This window comes from Panthera leo, chromosome A2 (genome assembly GCF_018350215.1).
Source record: "Panthera leo isolate Ple1 chromosome A2, P.leo_Ple1_pat1.1, whole genome shotgun sequence".
Classification (NCBI taxonomy): domain Eukaryota; kingdom Metazoa; phylum Chordata; class Mammalia; order Carnivora; family Felidae; genus Panthera; species Panthera leo.
Window position 1 is genome coordinate 43,996,841 of NC_056680.1, and position 19,000 is coordinate 44,015,840.

Below are 19,000 nucleotides of genomic sequence, written 5' to 3' on the forward strand. Positions count from 1 at the left end.
ATATACCTTTATTTTCCTGATTATAATAGAAACTTCTTTTTAGGAAGAAATATGCCCAGTTATTGGAAATACTCTCTGAGAAACAAAAAAAAAAAAATCTATATATCTAAATATATATATCCACAATATATCTATATCTATCTATATATATCTAGATATGTACATGTAAAACATGTAGAGATTATATATCTATGGGTTGTCTAAGTAAATTCTAATCATAATGAGTAGCATTAATCGAATACTTAGCAATGTACTGGCAAGTTGCTAAATTCTTTTATTATCATTGAAACTTACCATCCTATGAGCTAGGTATTGTGATGAGAAAACTAAGAGATTAAATAACTTGATTCAGGTCATACAACTAGTAAATATCAGTACTGACGTCAGATCCCTAGTATGCCTGTCTGTGACCTAAAGCTTTAAACCAGTTTGAAATCCTGGCTGAGGAAGAGATTTTTATGTTTAATAATCGGTATATGGCTAAAAGACATCAGTATGTACACGCTTTCAGAACTATATTTTATTGGAGGGATGGTAAGTCTTCATAAATTATAAGGGTGTGGGAAGGTATTTCACATGTTGAGAACCATATGAAAATAGGGTTTTCAAACAGAGATTGGCATATGCAGGTAAACAGAATTTTTGTAGTTACAGTAAATTGATAATTTGTGTAGGTAAATGATATATTATTCTGAATGTGTTTGAATACTCAAAATTCAATGTATAAATATTTTTCATCAGTATAGGCTTTTAGGTATTGCTAAGCTTCTGGAAAATACTGTGTTTGACAGATTTTGTTACTCTGGCCACAAATTTAAACAAAGGGAACAAATGATTTGACTATTGGCAATAAAACTTAGTGGATTTATGTATGGGTTCAATTGCATGCTTATTAGTCACTCAGAAAATGATGTTTCATTTTAAAAACACTTACCTTCATATGTTGTGATGATATAACAAGTTTTCAGTTTTTTGTCTTTCATTTTGCCAGAGAAAATAAATTGGGTAAATGTAAATGACTGTACAGTGTTTTTAATAAAGTATAATGGCTAATCTTATGTGTCAACTTGGTTAGTTAGACCATAGTCCATATATTTGGTCTAACATGTCTGGGTGATGCTATGACATTTTTTTTAGGTGATAGTAACATTTAAATCAGGAGACTTTGAATAAAGGAGATCCATAATGTGGATAGGCTTCATGCATTCAGTTGAAGGCTCTAAGTAACACTGACCTCCCCCAAGGAAGACAGAGAGTTCTTCCAACAGACTGCTTTCAGACTCAAGCTGCAACACCAACTCTTCCCCATGTCTTCTGCCTATAGGTCTCCTGCCTACTCTGCAAATTTTGTACTTGATAGCTTCCATGATCATGTCAGCCATTTCCTTCCTTCCTTCCTTCCTTCGTTCCTTCCTTCTTCCTTTTTTTCATGTTTATTTTTGGGAGAGGGAGACATAGAATCCGAAGCAGGTTCCTGGCTCAGAGCTGTCAGCCCAGAGCCGGACGCGCGGCTCAAACTCATTAACCACGAGATCATGACCTAAGCCAAAGTCAGCCAGCCACTTACCTGACTGAGCCACCCAGGTGCCCCTTTGTAAGCCATTTTCTTAAAATAAATCTACTTGCCATCATATTTTTGAAGTATGAGGAGCAACAGATGACACCAAATTCTTCCATCTCCTACATTGGTGATATTTTCACATGTATTGGGCAATTTCATAAATGCCATATAGAGTAAATAAGATCACAGAAAGTTCAAAATAGAATTTGTTGCTCCCTATGATTTTGTGGCATTATAGGTTTTCAGATGCAGCTTTGGTCTTCTTGTCAAAGTGGGATAATTAGGAAAAATGTGAGTGGACTATTCTTCTACAATTCACTTCTTTCATCCATGGAACCTATCATAATGAGTACTTCTAAGTACTAGGGCAACAGTAGGTCCTGTAAGTATAAAAGTAAAATGCCAGAATTGGACCCTGGCTTCATGGAGCTTTGACTCTAGTAGGGAAGAGTATAAAAAAAGTTAATTAATACTTACATTAAAAACAAAAACTGAAATAGGTGTTGTGAAGGAGATGAGGATGCTACAATGGAGAGTAATGTAGGAAGGATCTACATTAGATGGCGTAGTGAATATGAATTTTGAAGCTGAAACTTGAGAAGATGCTAATCCTACAAATAATTAGAGAGCAAAGTTCCAGACAGTAGGCAAGGAAGAGGCTGATTCATAACTTGATTTGTTATTATGTGTAAATGATCAAATTGTGGTTGGTCAAGAAAACCTTAGACTAAGCTGAGTGAAGGTGGATGTTGGGAGTGAAGGTCGTGAATAGAAGGTTGTAGGAAATGTAACAATGGTAAAATGAAGTTAATTTAGGTGGACTCAAGTTTAAGAGTATTATAGAGAGAACCTTGATTTCACACTGGACTAGTTTTTAAATATGTTGAGCTTTCATACCCTGTAAATCATACATGAAGCATCTACATAATAAATAGCTTTTTTTGTTTGTTCTTTTTTACTATGACTGTCATGCATATAGATTACTATCTAAGGCTGGATTGTTTTTTTGTTTTTGTAGATTACTATGTTGCTGGCTCGTGGATGCTTGTCTAGATCTTAAATCTTAGAATGTCATATTATTGATTCGGAGGCTATCTCAATATCTGAAGTGTCTTGAAACTCTAGGCTTACCAACTTACTGAATTTAAAAATATGATTGTCTCTTGTGTTGTCTTTTTTCCTTTCCTCTTCTTTTCTTTCCACCCCTTCCCTTCTTTTGCCTGCTTGCTTGCTTTCTTTCTTTCATTAATTAATTAATTCATTCATTCATTCATTCTCAAGTCACTATCAAAGGCTAGGAAGTCATTACAGCCCTGAGTATCATTTCACTCAACTCAAAGAAGTTATATGGCTGTACCTCTTTGTCCTCCAGTCCTGTAGAATTGTAAAATAGGTTACTGTAGAACTTGTGCTATACAAGAAGCTTCTCACTGAAGAATTAAAGCAAATGTCAAACCTGTAACTTGGCAGAGATTCCATTTCATAGTTTGAAGAATTTAATGTATTGTCTACACTGTTGAAGAGTTAAGGTAATTATCCATATTATTAAAAAGAAAAAATCTGGTACTGATGTAAAAGTAGGGTCTGGGACCTTGATTGATTTGGACTGGCTATTAATGTTGTTTAATTTCCCTGGATAATGTCTGAACTTTCCATTTCAGTTTGCCTTTATAACCCTTTGTATTTTTTTCTTAATTATTTTCCTGTAAAGGTTATGTGTCTGTGAGTGTGCATTTTAATAGTATGAAAGGGTATCTGGTCAAAACTAAACTTCCTTTCTGTCATCTTCTGCTAGCTGTTTCTCTGGAGTCACTGTTATTATTATTTGTTTAACTTTCCAGAGATGTTTACTTTTTATGAGCACATGTATGTTACTTCATTAATTAAAAGGCAATATAAAAATTTAAATAATGTGTACATTATACACACACACATGTGTGTGTGTATATATATATATATATATATATACACACACACACACACACATACATATATATAAACAATGAATGGAATACCTTTCTTCACATGAAGGTGAATTTTAGATATCAGTACCCATCGGTCTATATACATAGCTATTTTTTGCTTGCCAATGACTACTTGGAATATTTATTTCCTGGTACCAAAGTTATAATACTGGAACCCTGTCCATTGTCATTTATGTTCTTGACAGGCCTTTGTTACTATAAACATTAGTTTTGTAGATATATGTGAATATACCTGTAGAATACATTCTTGAAGGAGGAATTGGAATTTCGCAGTCTAAAAGTAGTACATTTTGCATTTTTGACACTTATAGTTATTTCCAGATTGCCCTCCAAAGAAATGATCACAATTTACATTTTCCTAACAATGTCTTCATAACTTGTGAATTGATTTAGTATTCCCTCAGTGATTAGCAGAAGTTCATTCCATAATCTGTCAACATTAGTGATTTTCACAAAGCCTTATAAGTGATCACATACCTATGCAGAGAAGCTTATATTAGGCATTCTCGTACAAGGTCATGGTTGACTTTTGTGACATAGCTACACCTGCTTCCATGAGTATTTCCCCTTTTATTTTACATCATTGCAAGTGAGCTTTCAGAATCACATACATGTACTGATCTTTACGTGTTAAAGAGGTCCTTGGTGACCAATATCCAGGCAGTTTTAAATGGTGCTTTGTCTAAAGGGTCCCTTTCTTTTTTTTTTTTTTTTTTTTTTTTTTTTTTTAATTTTAATGTTTGTTTATGACAGAGAGGGAGGGAGGGAGGGGCAGAAAGAGAGGGAGACACAGAAACCGGAAGTAGGCTCCAGGCTCTGAACTGTCAATGCAGAGCCTGATGCAGAGCTCAAACTCATGAACCATGAGATCATGACCTGAGCTGAAGTCTGATGCTTAACTGACTGAGCCACCCACGTGCCCCTAAAGGGTCCCTTTCTTTGATTGATCCAGCTACTGTGCCATTACTCTTAGAGGGATGCTCAGATACGTCTTCTTGTCCTGAATCCAGCAGTACTGTGTCCTCTCATACCACCCATGACCTGTTTTTGAAATGACATCTCACAAGATTTATTGAGATGTTGCAGTTTTCTAGCACTACAATGACTGTAATTAGTCGCTGACATATGATGATTTATTGCTGGAGGTTTCCTTAGAAATTTACTTTGTGTGTTGGGGCTAAGAGATGAGTGTTGGAGTTTCAGATTTACGATTCTTGTCCTGCACCACTTAACACATCAAAGCTACATTTGGGATCACCAGGCAACTTGACACCATCTTGACTCGGTCTCCCAAGTAAAAATGAAATGTACAGCAATTAAGAGTGCTGAAGAAGGTACATGACTAGATTAATTCTTCTTGATTAGGCCCTGGTGAGTTTGTAAATAGATAAACAGATAAAAATACTTTAAGTTGTGGGCTAGTCAAAGCCAAGAACCCAGGAAGATTTCTAACAATTCCACAAAGACAAAGAAGCCAGAAGCCAGAACCTTAGACTATAAAGCATGCAAAGCAAGAGGAATCTCCCTGTGGCAAGGCTTGCACATAGAATGCAGATTAGAGGGAAATGACTTAAAATAGTTCAGCAACATATTCAGTCTAAGAGTTTGCCAAAAAAGTCAGGTTAAATGTCCAGCCCAATGAAACATTTTGGAGAGGTGAGGTAGTAAGGGACAGGAGAAGGGATTATCCAAAAAGTATGAACAGTGTGGTAGTGAGAAAATGTCAATGTCAGCTTGCATTCACACTAGTTTTCTCAACCCCATTAACCATGTCATTAAAATCGTCTTGGAATGTTGTTAAAATGGGGCATTTTTAGGTAACAGTGGCTTGGTAAATAGAGGATTCTTTTCTCTTTGAAGTCACCCTTTTCTCAAAGCCATTGTCTGCATAGATTTCTATTAAGACTTCTAGGTCCCTGAGTTTCTTTGTTGTTAGTGTGTGTGTGTGTGTGTGTGTGTGTGTGTGTGTGTGTGTGTGTTTTAATTTTCAAACTCCCACCATGTTTAGGATTTCTTTCCTGATGGATATATTTGGCATTGGTTGTCGCTGTGTTGTATCAGAAACCCTTCCTGTAGTGTTATCTTATTATGACTTACTAAGACCTGTTGTCTTATTGACTCTGGAGTTGTGAATATAGCCATTGGCAGGTCTGAGTATTAAGCAATTCACTGACTTTTTTTTTTTTTTTTAATAAATAAATGCCCCACAGGGGCACCTGGGTTGCTCAATCTATTAAGCATCCCACTTTGGCTCAGATATTGATTTCATGGTTTGTGGGTTTGAGCCCCACATCAGGGTCTGTGCTGATAGCTGAGAGCCTGGAGCCAGCTCCGGATTCTGTCTCTCTCTGCCCCTGCCCTGCTCGTGCTGTCTCAAAAATAAGTGAATATTAAAAAAATAAATGCCCTGTTGCTTGATTTTTTTCTTTTTTTATTAAAAAATTTTTTTTTTAAATTTTAATTCTGAGACAGAGAGAGAGCATGAGTCGGGGAGGGGCAGAGAGAGAGGGAGACAAAGAATCCCAAGCAGGCTTCAGGCTCTGAGCTGTCAGCACAGAGCCTGACGTGGGACTCAAACTCATAAACTGTAAGATTATGACCTGAGCTGAAGTTGGACACTTAACTGACTGAGCCACCCAGGTGACCCCTGATTTTTTTCTACTTTTTATTTTTTTAATTAAATTTTTAAAGTAGGCTTCACATCCAGTGTGGAGCCCAATGTGGGACTTGAACTGAGGGCTCTGACTGAGCCACCCAGGCACTCCAAAAATTCACTGTCTTTATGGAGTGTCCACCAATGCATATATGGTTTTGCTTTTGATTTTTTAAGGAGCTCACTGATTTCTATCTAATTAGAACCCTCAGGCTCTTATGAGCCAAAATGGAAAAAAAATATAATTGACTGTGTTTTTCCTTTGTGTTCCCAAAGGATGACACTTTTCAATGTGTTACACAGTCCTTAATATTAAAATGCTTAGTAAATGTATGAGTGAATTCTACTTTTGGTTTCTTTATCTGACACCTTTTCTTGTACTTTCTGGGCAGTAAGAAGTAGAGATCTGGGTTTCTAGTAGATTTATGCTTTATAATTAAGAAATATTGATTTAATAATTTTTTTTGTCCTTTGGGCTTTGTTTAATCATTAACTAATAAGATTTACTGTGAACCTTGCAGTTCTATAGTCCTATACTTGATGGTGTTAGCTCCTTAGCACATAATTGTTTTGAATGGAATGATAATTAGGTTGATTAGATATAAAAAACTAAGTGCTGTGTATGAAAAGATTGAGGGGAGGAGGAGAGACTGTAACTTTAAACATGGTTGAAAACTCATCAAGTAATGGCTTTCTTAATTTTAGATGTGCTTTGCTCTCCTTTGGTTGCAAGCAGTGGAGACTTATTTAAGTTCTATTAAGTAAGGGGAATTTATTGGAAGGTGAAATACAGAAATAAAGAAGAGAGAAATATCTTCCACATAGAAGGTTTGGATGTGAGTTTTGTGAAAGGTACACAACTGTATTGTACATGGACCTCAGCCAGCAGAAGGCAGTTCAGGACTAGAAGGTTATATGCGATTTTTTGACATTGACCTCATTAGGAGCATTAATAGTTGAAGGATCCTTATTCCACTGTTGTACACTGAATAAGATTTACCCATTCATTCTGTCTTGCTCATCTTTCTTATCTGTGGTTTTTTTTTTCCGTCTTTCCCAGTGAATTATCTGCTTTTTTTTAAATTTTTAAAAATATTTATTTATTTTTGAAAGAGAGACAGTGTAAGCAGGGGAGGGACAGAGAGGGAAGGAGACATAAAATCCGAAGTAGGGCCCAGGCTCTGTGCTGTCTGCACAGAGCCCGATGTGGGGCTGAAACTCATGGACCATGAGATCATGACCTGAGCCAAAGTTGGATGCTTAACCGACTGAGCCATCCCAGGTACCCCTACCTGCTTTTTTTTTTTTTCATGGAAAGACTGGATCACCCCAGTTCTGGGAGCAGTGCCTTTGCTATGGGCTATCTGGTAGACTACTACCCTATGATCACCTACCCTTTACCAGGTGTCCACCACAGTCCTGTGTGGCTGAGGGTATGGCTTCATGTTCTGAGATAACGGATCAGAGAAGTCTCAGAAGTGTCTTCCTGGGGAATCCTTGAGAACCTAGTGGATGCCTTTTCCTCTTTTGTTTCTTTGTTTCTGTCTTTTCTGTATCTCTTTATCGCTGTCTCTCTTTCTCTCTCATCTCTGTCTACCCCCCCCCTCTTTTTTTTTCTTAAGAACTCAGTTGAAAGAACTCAATATTTGATCAAATTAAATGGAGTGAAAGAGAGAGATGTTATATGATCCTAATATAGTGGGAAATTCAGGATACCTTAACTATGTAATACTCAATAATCCTTTGAGAACAAGTACATGATTGAAACCAGTCTGTTTCCTCTATTCACTTTTTTTAATTGATAGAAATCAAGAACATTCCTAAAATATCAAAGAAGTTGAATGACAGATAATTTGAGCCTCTTAACTTTTTATTCTCATGCCAAGAGCTCAAAACTCCACCAATTATAGAAGGATCAGAATGTATATTGGAAATATATGCTATGCTCAGTTCAGCTCCTCAGTGCCAACAATTCTTGCGCCTATGAGAGATGCTAGAGGTTTGGGCTAAATGGAGATACATTCATCATTGTTGTAGAACTCTGCCAGTGCTTAAAAGGTGCTACAGGGAACTATAACTCATGCACTGAATTAAAAGATTGTAAGCTCCACTGGTATAGCCAAAAGCAAGCTCAAAGTTGAGTGGCATCAGATCATGAGTAGAAAATTACTTGACACTGAATTTTGTTCTGCCTCTGAATGCCATTCTTTCAAGCAGGGCAGGGAAAAGTTGAAGTTTATGCCATTAAAAGATGTTTATTTCTATACCCCCTATTTTTTGTTCAAATTGAAAGCTTTTGCAGAGTGTGTTTCAATGAAACCGTTCAAAGAAAGTGACATGTTACTACATGGGAAGACAAAGATAAAGTCTGTTTGGTAACGATTATACAGTCAGGGCTTTATCTACTTGCCGATAATTTGTGGCTTATTTTTAATCATCTGCCTGTTCCTTTCCTCATTGTTCCATTACCTGCTGATTACAACCCTGAGCCAATCAGTCATCATTGAGTACTTGGTAAATTCTATTTTTTTAAATTGGCTAAAAGAAAATACATATTTCAAAATGGACATATTGATAGTAGCTAATACTTATTGAATACTTATTATGTGGCACATTGAATATTTTAAGTTTAATGTTCACAGAAACCTCACGATGTCAAGAACTATTGTTACTACTGTTTGACTAATGAGTGGATTGATGCTTAGACCAAGTTAGCTAACTTGTCAAGGTCTCAGATGGTGAGTGACATATTCAGGACTTGGACCTTGGAAAACTGGGTCAATTTCATCCAGTGTGGACATGATCACACTCTGAGGACTGCGTACTACACTACTTTTATCTCCCAAACAAGCATATATCATGAGGAGGTCAGTTTGGCAAGGGACAGCCTCCCAAACCATGAAGAATTTAGGATGGTTAGTTCATAGTGATGGAGACTCAGGGATTGTCATCAAGGGATTAGAGTAGAAGCCTTCACATATACAAAAGACTTTCAAGTGGAAGATCTGTTTGCATCTGCACAGAGATAAGAACCAAGACATATTAAAGGAACCACAGGGAGGCAACTTAGTGGAATCGTCTTAAAATAAATAGATTGTTTCAACATGTAGTGAGATATCACTAGAAATATTCAAAAATAGGCTAGATTTTGGTTTTATAGGTATCCTAAATTGATGGATTGATTATGATGTATTATTGAGAAACATTATCCAAAATACACTGTATGGTACATTCAGGAAGTACAAACCATAATTTTCTAAGGATAAATATTTGAGAAATGCTTTTCTTGTCAATTCATAATATATATTAGAACATTAAAGGCCAATAAATTATTCAGGAAAACAAAATAAAAGAATTTCTCAATTTATCCCTGAATTTCTCAAGATTTTAAATTTATTATTATTTTAAAATAGAACTCTTCTTGTGGTACTTGCTCATGCAACCTTGTTCTCAAATACTCATCTAAACCTACCCAAAACAGTATTCTTTGGGTATGGATGCAGAGACCTTCTTTGGGTATTGGATGTAGCTATTTGTAATGAGAAACAAAAGAACTTCTGGTTTCCTTGGGGGATTTATGAGAAGAAATCAGTAGTTTTGAACAGTTTAGGGATGGATAAAGAAAGTTATTTTAGATATGCCATTTTGCATTCCCTTATATTGTCAGAAATAAGTGTAGATGGCTTTAAATTTCCTTTAGCACACATGTAAAGAAGAACATGTTTCTGGACTTTGATTTTAATTTCTTATAACGGGTCTTATTTTCCCTAGGTATGTTTCTACTTACTTAAAAACAGATGCTCTCTGAAAAATTCATGAAAACTGAAAATATACTGGAGACTTTGGAGAGAAGCTCTTCACCCTGTTATTAGGTTGTTTTTAATGAATGGTCTTTTGCATCATCTGCTTGGCACTTAACTACATGACCTTGAACACACTTCCTGGCTTTCGTAAGACTCATTTTATTCATTTACCTACTTACTTAACCAGATTGTACATAAAATGACATAGCACATATGAGAGTTTGTATGAACAGATAGATCCTTTCAAACAAATTTATATTGGTGATTTCATGAAAGAATATTGCAGCTTGGCAGATAGACCTGTTTTCCAAAATGAAGGTTTTTTTCACAACTAGCATTACATGTAAATTTTACCTGTTATCATTTGCCTGCTCCCCAAAACCATTTACGCTGTGAATTAAAATACACCTTAAACCTGGGGTGAGTGGGTGGGGGATGGGTGAAAGAGGTGTTGGGGATTAAAGATCACACTTCTCATCATGAGCCCTGAGTAATGTATGGAATTGTTGAGTTACTGTATTGTACACCTGAAACGAATATAACATTGTATGTTAATTGTACTGGAATTAGAATTTTAAAAAGTTAAAAAATAAGATATATCTTAAGAATTTTTAAAAAGGATCTAAAAAACTACAGTGGAAAAATGATAGAGTACATCACAACTTATTGTCAGAAGTAATAAGGCTCTCCATATGCCCTTCTGGTTTGAATTGTTAAATGAAAATTCAGGTGTGTAAATTTAAAGATCAAATTGGCTTTATGTAGCAATTCATGATTTGGGCGGCATCCCATATAGTAATTGAAAGGAACTCTGCAGAGTTGTAGAAAAGGAAAGGTTTTTGAAGGCAGAAAAGGGATGGGGAGAGGAAATTATTAGCAAAGAATGCACTGTTTAGGCAAGGCTACCCTCCTAAGGGGAATGGAAGGGTCTGCCCTGTGGAATACCTCACTTATGCTGAACAGGTAATTCCGTTAAAGGTTACATTCCTGAAACTGCAGTTACGTTAGATATTTTTAAGTCTCGCTTTGTTGATAGGTGGTTTAACACAAGTGGATCTATTTTTGGCCTGCTTTCTCCTTTTTAACAAGTTAACAATTTTTATTTTTGTCATATGAGGATTTGTACATGTTTATCCTCAGCTTGACATTTTAATTTTGGAAATAGAGCCTCCCCATCTTTCGTATGAAGTTAAAATGTAGCCCTAGAGAAAAGATGCTGCAGTGGCTTAGTCTTTTATTCTGGAGCTCAGAACCATTGAGAGCCACATCTGACAGTATAGGCAAAAGTAACATTTCCAGGTTGGGATTATAATTCAAATCTCTCATTTTTTCCAATTCTTTATGAGTAAGAGGATATGATATGACTGAACAGCAAGCCCGTGAGAAACCTACAAATGTGGAACCAATGGTATTTAATTCAGGTAATAAAATATAATTCTTAAACACACACTAAATTAAAAAGCCAGAAGATGCAGTTCTAATTACGTGCCTTAACTGGAAGTAGGATATTTGTGGAGTAGCTTATTCAATTATATGTAAATTTGTTCCTTCAGCACAATTTGCCTATAGAAGCAGTATTCAGTATAAAATGTTTGTTCGTTTTGAAATTGGCTTCTAGTATAACTTGTGGATGTTGATATAGAGTTGCATTTTGTAGGATCATTCACAGCTCTCCATAGCCACTCGTCTCAGTGCATGCAGTTTTTATTTTAGATTCCTTTTTTTTTTTTTTAGTATTTATTTTGAGAGAGAGAGTGCAAGCACATGAGTGGAGGAGGAGCAGAGAGAGAGAGAGAGAGAGAGAGAGAGAGAGAGAGAATCCCAAGCAGGCTCCATGCTGTTAGCACAGAGCCCACGATGGAGCTCCATTTCATGAACGCTGAGATCATGAGCTGAGCCAAAATCAAGAGTCAGATGCTCAACCTACTGAGCCACCCAGGTGCCCCTAAATTTCTTGAATAATAATAGTTAATACGTCTGTACTCTTTTATTTGAAACCCTTGGGGTCAAGAGTGGTTTAGAATTGTACCTTTTAGAAAGGGTAATATGCTACCTGTGCTATGTGCCAGGTGCCATTCCAGTAGGGTTTTGGGCTACACCCAAGCATACTGATGCTTCTGCAGTGAAAGCAGAATAGTCACTTGACTGAGGTGAAGATCGCGAGGAGCTCCATTTCACTCGGGTCAGGTTTTGTTGTCAGTGGGTTTGGTTTTCACAGCTTTTTAGATAGAATTGCAAATAAGTAATTATGGACCTGTAATATTAAATGTCTTAGCTAACAATTATTGAGGAGCTTACAAGCCAGACATTGTGCTATACTCGTATCATCTCATGTAATCTTGGCATTTCTTTGAAGATACTGTTAATTTTGTTTTATGGATGAGGAACAACTTGATAGAATTTAAGTTATTTGCCTACGGATACATACACCTAGTTAGGAAGTGGCAGAATCCTATTTAAACTGAACTAAGATCCCAGAGCTGGTGATCACAATGACTACAGTGTCCTTCCTATTCCCACCATTACATACCTAGTGTATCTCACCTGTGAGCCATAAACTCTGGCTTAAATCTGTACAAAGGGAATTTATGGCAAAGGCATCACGTAGCCAGACTACCAGCCCCAGGGGATGACAAGGGTAAGGGATGGGTTTCATTAGCAACAATTAGTTGGCATTCTTTCTAGGACATTGCCACTAGAAAAAATGTGCTTCAAACACTGCTCTCCTTTTGCCACTGTGCTTACGATTCATATGTGGAAGAGAGAGGAGATAGTTGAGCATGTGCTCCCCTTAGCTATGGCAGAGCACAACATCTGGAATCCAGTGTGGGTGGAGCAGTGTTTCTGAGGAAAAATTGATGGCTGTTAGCAAAAGGTGTGATTAATGTGGGATAGGAGGCTGCCCTGAAAAATGTCCACCCTATGGACAATTAATTGTAGATGAAATTAACATTTGGATGAAAGCTTAATTCATCTTTTTAAGTGTAATCCATTTTAACATTGTGATCTGACTGGTATGGGCTGAATATTGAATTTGGAATCTGACTACTTGGAATCCTGTCCCATTTTGGATAATTTCTAGGACACAGGTCATAGATTTATAATCAGAGAGCCTGTTTCTTGTTTGTATTTTGAAACACTATCTCCCTAGTTACCCATTAGGCATTGTGTTAGCTAAGATGGCCCAAAGAGCCTCTGGAAATTTCTACCCTGTGTAGTTACCTCCCACACTGAATCTGCACTGGCTTTGTGCAATCAGTAGGTGCAGTGGAAGTGATGCTGCGACGTCTGTGACCATGTCTCAAGGAGTCTTGCAGCATCCACTTATTTTATGGCATGTTTACTTTGGGGAAAGCCACTGCCATGTTAGAAGTCTGATGAATAATATGCTGTGAGGAAGCTCAAGCTAGCCATGTGGAGAAAGTGACTTGTGGTCAAACAAGTACTGTTCCAGCTGTCCCAACTGATGGGCCAGACACATGAATTACCTTGGGCACCCCTGCCCAGCCAACCCATCAGATAATTTCAGTCTTAAGTGCCATCTGACTGTAATTGCATGGAAGACCCCAAGGGATAGCTGCCCAGCTGAGCCCATTTACAGAAATTTGAGAAATAATAATTCATGGTAATAAGTCATAGAGTTTCTGGGTGGTTTGTTATCCAACAGTAGATATTCAGAATCAGGTTTGTTATGAAGAAGAAGGGAGATAATGTGTTAAACTCTTCAAATGAAGGTGAGCAGCTGTTTTATTATAATTGTTTTCACAATCCTGAAACCAAGGCCTTTCTCCCTAATATCCTCAGAGGTTTCATTATAATTTGCCATTGTGATGAGGATAGTGATCATTCTGTATTCCCTGGACAAGTATAGAGAGTGAATATTTGTGGTTGGCTTGCGGCCAAGTTGGTCATTCTTTTTCCTTACTGGAGGAGTTTTAAAAATTCTATCTTTTCTTTATTCATATTTATTTTTTTCATAATAAGTGGATTTCCTACAATAACAGATCTTTATTGTTATGATAATTAGTATATGTAAAACATCTGATGGATCCTTCTTCTGGACAATACAGGGCTCATTTCTCTGTTTTTATAGACTATTTGTCTAGGAAACTATAGGGAAAATAAGATGTGTTGGATTTTGAAAAAGTGGCAGCAAGAGTCATAGAATAGTTGCCTGAGCAGCTTTCCAGCAATTGGAAAGGCTGCTAGAGTGAATGTCAAAGAGAAATTGGTTTTTTGGTGGTGTTACATGCAAGCAGATAATGAAATAAAGAAGAAAGAAGTAGGAGGTACACAGAGGGAAAGAAATGAAGGATTTGATATTGGAACACCAGAAGAATCTGTAGTAGTTTGAAAGGGAGGAGTTGGAAGAGAGAGAGGAGCAAGTAAGGGTTGGTTGGGACATCATCACCTAATGGGCGCGTTCCCTCCTATCTGACTAATTCTAGCTTTATTTAGTTTTTTTTCTTTCTGGAAAAAGAAAAAAGGTGACCTGGATTGTTTTCTTTTTGCTGTAGTTGTTTGCAGTCAAAGGGCATTTTCTGCAAAGTCTGTTTTTCCTGGTATTCTTGTGTCATTGTCTCATCAAATATAGAGTCTCCGCACATACAGTGATTGTTGCTAGTAGAGCGGACTAGAAGAAGATAACACTGTTTTGCAAAGAGTAAGTTACACATTCCAATGTTGATCTCTTCTCAGAAGAGAATAACTCAGAGTTTCCCCATAGCTTTTTAAAAAGCCTCTGATTTCTGTATATTCCTTAACTGTACAAAGGTTTTTATTTCAAGGAAAATTTTACATATTGAACTTAGAATCTGAATACTTGGATTCTTATCTCAGTTTGGACAGTTTCTAGGTCTCAGATCATAAACCTAGAATCAAAGAGCCTGTTTCTTATTTGTAATCTGAAACAATTACATTGTTTACATTATCCTTAATATTTACTGATTCTCTATAGAGTTAAAATGGACAAATGAAAGCCTTTGGGGATGAGAAATTTATATTCTAATATAGCAAAGTAAATATATGTGTACTGCAGCTTGAATTGTTAGATAATTTTAGGAAATTACTTGTATGCCTGAGTTCATGAATTATTCAATTTAGGGTTACTTTCCTTTTCACATTTATCACTGGCTAGGTCCTTTAACAATCTTTTGATTTATTAAAAGTCACTTTTCAGAATTAGATTTAAAACCTTATTATTTTCTTATGATTTTCTTATGAAAATTGAGTATGTGTCTTATAAAGCTTGTATTTCTTTTCTATGACTTTGCCTATGCTTTGGTTATGAATGATAATTCTTTAAGAACTGATGAGATTAAAAAAAATTGACCTCATCTGATGCAGTAGCCTACAGAAGTAAAAGAACATTTTATGATCTTTCTTCACTTACTGGAAAGACAGTTGAGTTGGGGCATGCCCATCCTGACTTCCATTAGGAGGCAGAATACTTGTTTGTGTCCAGAGGTGTTCGGTCTCCTGGTGGTCATTTGCCTCTCAATCCTTGATGCAGTTTTAGGAAAGTATGCTTTTACAGGGAAATGTATCAGAATCAGCTATGAAACTTTTTATTAATAGAGATTCCCTGGCCCCACAACCAGGTTTATGAAATGAAAAAAAAAAAAAAAATCTCCTGGGCCTCACAGGTGATTTGAATTCATCCACAGTCTGGGTCAGAAAACTACAGACAGGACAGCAGGTTGGTGGATGATAGAATCTAGTCTGAAGCATAGGAAAGCTATAAGAAGAGAACATGGAGGCATCCTTAATTTTTTTTTTTTTTTAATGGTATGATTTGATATTTATTTTATTTTTTTTTAATATATGAAATTTATTGTCAAATTGGTTTCCATATGACACCCAGTGCTCATCCCAAAAGATGCCCTCCTCAATACCCATCACCCACTCTCCCCTCCCTCCCACCCCCCATCAACCCTCAGTTCTCAGTTTTTAACAGTCTCTTATGCTTTGGCTCTCTCCCACTCTAACCTCTTTTTTTTTTTTTTTTTTCCTTCCCCTCCCCCATGGGTTTCTGTTAAGTTTCTCAGGATCCACATAAGAGTGAAACCATATGGTATCTGTCTTTCTCTGTATGGCTTATTTCACTTAGCATCACACTCTCCAGTTCCATCCACGTTGCTACAAAAGGCCGTATTTCATTCTTTCTCATTGCCACGTAGTACTCCATTGTGTATACAAACCACAATTTCTTTATCCATTCATCAGTTGATGGACATTTAGGCTCTTTCCATCATTTGGCTATTCTTGAAAGTGCTGCTATAAACATTGGGGTACAAGTGCCCCTATGCATCAGTACTCCTGTATCACGTGGGTAAATTCCTAGCAGTGCTATTGCTGGGTCATAGGGTAGGTCTATTTTTAATTTTCTGAGGAACCTCCACACTGCTTTCCAGAGCGGCTGCACCAATTTGCATTCCCACCAACAGTGCAAGAGGGTTCCTGTTTCTCCACATCCTCTCCAGCATCTATAGTCTCCTGATTTGTTCATTTTGGCCACTCTGACTGGCGTGAGGTGATATCTGAGTGTGGTTTTGATTTGTATTTCCCTGATAAGGAGCGACGTTGAACATCTTTTCATGTGCCTGTTGGCCATTTGGATGTCTTCTTTAGAGAAGTGTAAAAATATGGAACGCTTCACGAATTTGCGTGTCATCCTTGCGCAGGGGCCATGCTAATCTTCTCTGTATCGTTCCAATTTTAGTATATGTGCTGCCGAAGCGAGCACGAGGCATCCTTAATTTAAGAAACACTTGGGTATTGTGATCTTTGACATAATAACTGATAAAACCTTCTGATATTTCTAAGACATATTTGTGTCCTCAGTTGTCCTGATGGTGCCTCTAGTTAACTTCTAGCACAGAGCGTCTCAGCCCAGTGGGGCAGTTTTGCCCAGTGAGGCAGTGTTGTCTCCAGGGGATATTTAGCAATGTCTGGAGACATTTTAGTTATCCTAACTATGGGGATGCTATTGGCATCTAATGAGTAGAGGCCAGGGATGCTGCTAAACACACTATAATGATCAAGAGAGTTCCTGTATTAGTCCAAAATGTCAACAGTGCCAAGGTTGAGGAACTCTAATCTAGTGAAGAACACTGAAATCCTTAAATAAAAGTATTGTGGGCTCCAGCATTGAAAACGTGGTTACGGACCAGGCAGAAGAACATTTGGATGGCCTGTGTGGACCTTGAGGAAGCTGGATAAGATAAGGAGAAAGGGAAGGCATGAAAATAGGCTGAAGGCTAGAGACAGGAGGAGGAAGGATTCTAATGCATATTAAGATTTTAGAAAGGGGCATATTCTTTGGAATATGATTTCCTCACAAAGTGTCAGATAAAATAAAAAATATAATACATCTTATAGTCTGAAAAAAAAAAGGTGTATTTAATATCAGCTTTAAGATAGTAAATCTTTTCTATCCTATACACTCTAATGATAATTTTGAACCTTGAAAACCAGAAACAAAAGAGAATGGTAGCATAAGTGAGTCAGAGAGAATATAATGGTAAATTAACATTCTGGGGTTGTTGTCACCAGAAGGAAGCATTCAAGTAAGAATTGATAATTGATCAATTGATTATCAGTTGATCGGTTGATAATTGATGTCTCTCTAGGGCTAGTAATGGGGCGATAGTGTTGGCAGAACTTTTTGCGGGGAGAGGTGGAGCTGGTCATTGCAGATGAAAGAGTAGTATGCGAACCATGTGATTTAAAATGCACTGTTTATTGTCCTTATAACTGCATCTCTAATTGCCTTATCTCTGTCCATTGTTCAGAGTGGATGGGGTTATCTTAAGTATGGGAAATGGTTCCTGGCTTCTTGTAACTTATGTCTAATTGGAGAGAAGAGGCTACTGCTGTGAAACAGCAATAACCCATTGAAGTTCATAGTCCTTCACTCTTGTGATAAATACCTACTAAATTTCTCTTGGGGGATGTGCTGTCCCCCAATGAGTAGAGGCCAGAGATACTGCTGTCCATATTTGGTTTGTTTGGTCTGAGAGCTCTTGACCTCATCCCTGGCTTTAGGGTTGAGTTTGTGTTGTAGGCAGTATCTCAGAGACATTTGGCCATAATTCTCATTGAGGTATTGATCCATGATCTCAGGTAATCCATTGAGGTCTGGTGATGCTTGATGGTAATTATAAGACTTTGCTTTCTTTACTTCTATATTTTGAGGTGTGAGGATGTAATCTCAAGTTCTTGGCTATTATCTCACCATCCTGAAGGGAAGTACTGACTGAAAATGTACTCAATTCAAAGGAGAAAGGAGCTTGGGAGACATAATATAGTTTGTGTTTATAGATGAAGCTGTACCTGAAGCCACTTGAGTCACAGAATTTACTTATGTAAACAATTACATTTTCATTTTGATTTTACCAGATTGTGTTGTATTATGATGACTTTTTGATGACTGAAAAAATTACTAAACATACACTGATATAGGAGAAACTGTACAAGAAAGGGATATTATTGCCAAGTAATAACTCAAGACTAGTTTTTCATACTCTATTTAGTCTTTTTGAACATATTTATAATTTTCTCCTTTTTTTAGATGTTTGTGTTTTAGTGAATTTAACAAAATGCACAGTTTCTCTCTGTTAATGTTTTATTTAAGGCCCTTTTTAATATTTTTAGAGAATTATATTTCAGAAGTGATATAGTAATTTGCAAGATTATAATTCTTAAAAATTAAAGGGCTACTGGGGCACTTGAGTGGCTCCATAGGTTCAACATCACACTTCGGTCATGATCTTGCAACTCATGAGTTCGAGCCCCATGTCAGGCTCTGTGCTGACAAACTCAGAGCCTGGAGTCTGCTTCAGATTCTATGTCTCCCTGTCTCTCTACTCCTCCCCTGCTCACGCTCTTTCTCTTTCTCTCTCTCTCTTTCTAAAGTCAATAAACATTAAAACAAAAACTTAAAAAATAAAAATGGCTACATTGCTTCCTTGGTGAGAAAGAAGAAGAAAGAAAGAAG

General features: G+C 36.9%; 1 protein-coding gene and 1 non-coding gene across 3 annotated transcripts in view; one reads left to right on the forward strand and one right to left on the reverse strand.

Annotated features, from left to right (window-relative positions):
- CNTN4 (contactin 4) overlaps window positions 1-19,000 on the forward strand; it is an 893,585-nt gene that overhangs the window by 17,551 nt on the left and 857,034 nt on the right. The gene's annotated exons all lie outside the window — the stretch shown is intronic.
- LOC122214738 lies at window positions 16,641-16,747 on the reverse strand. The gene has a single exon (XR_006200093.1). It is a non-coding gene; the product is annotated as a U6 spliceosomal RNA (small nuclear RNA).